The following is a 1,494-nucleotide window of genomic DNA, read 5'->3' as shown; positions in this document are numbered from 1 at the left end:
TTCTTCTCGCATTCAAAATCATTTAAATATTAAACATTTTGGGTGTCTAATAATGGCTAAACTATCTGATTAAATAGCTTATTTGGTTTTATCGGTTTAACCAAAATAATAAAAATTTAACCAAAATCAAACCAAATAAGATATCTTTATTTGGTTAACTAAACCGAATGAATCAGATAATCGAGTAACCCGAACCAAATAAACCAAACATCATTTGGTTTGGTTAAGTTATTCGGTTTCAAAATTTTTATTACTCCCCTATTTCTTATAATCGTAATACTGAAATTCTAAAAATATATTATTATTTATTTAATAACAAAGAAAATGATTATTTTGTTAAATTCCTATATTATACCTATTAATTCATAGAGATTTTCATTTAAAAAAAATGAAAAGTAACAACCATCATTGATAATTAGCATATATATATATATATATATATATATATATATATATATATATATATATATATATATATATATATATATATATATATAATGATATTCTCCATCCCAAAATTATTGTCCACGTTTGACTTTTTAAGTCTCTTTTGTTCAACTTTGTTCTTAAATAATTTACTTTTTGTTATATAATTTTTTATGCAAGATATATGAATAGATATTTTCATTGTTATAAGTTTAATCAAAAATTATATAACACAAATAAAGTTATTTATGGTCAAAGTTGAAATGGAAAGACTTCAAAAGTCAAACGTAAACAATAATTTTGGAACAGAGGTAATAAGAAACTTAGGACTATACAAAAACATAAGAAAATAAACTAAAAAACCTAAACTAGTTACTTGATTATTATTTGAGTTTAATTCTATAAAAAAATTGTTTTATGTTATTATCATAAAAGTTATCTTTTTGACAAAGTAATTTAATATATTATTATTATGTCTGTTTTATAATTTAAACTAAAATACAAACATAAAATATAGCATATAGATTGAAAAAGTAAAAGAAACGTATTGAAAGTTTAGTCTGTGTGTGAGAGAGAGAGAGATCCAATGGGCCTGACACTTGGAGATCGAGGTTAACTTTCGATGTCTATTTTCCGTGTGGGTGATATTAAGGCTCTCACTGACAGTAAATTGACCGTCCCGATAAATAACCCCACGGTTTGGCTTCACTTAGTTTCTATCAAGTGCATTAGTTTTGTTTGGAGGGATTGTATGGGGTGTATTTCTATGACAATGTCTCTTTCCAAGAGAGGTATCAAAATTACTTTTGCTTCCTGTCAAATGTGCTTTAGTGGAGTGGACAATGTGGATCGTATTCTCTCGGATTGTTCGGTTTCTTTTGATTCCCTGTGTTGGATTTTCAATTGGTGTGGCATTCCTATCCAAAGGTTCCTCTCGACTTCAAATTTTGTTAATTTTGCTGCCTCATGGGGAAACTATAAAAAAATAGGAAAATATGTATTGCTATCTGTTATGGTTTTCTATGGTGCATTGGAAAGTAAGGAACGACATTTGGTTTAACAGAACTC

The sequence above is a fragment of the Lactuca sativa genome, chromosome 5 (assembly GCF_002870075.4).
Source record: "Lactuca sativa cultivar Salinas chromosome 5, Lsat_Salinas_v11, whole genome shotgun sequence".
Lineage (NCBI taxonomy): Eukaryota > Viridiplantae > Streptophyta > Magnoliopsida > Asterales > Asteraceae > Lactuca > Lactuca sativa.
The sequence above is the reverse complement of the archived record's forward strand: the minus strand, read 5'-3'. Positions refer to the sequence as shown.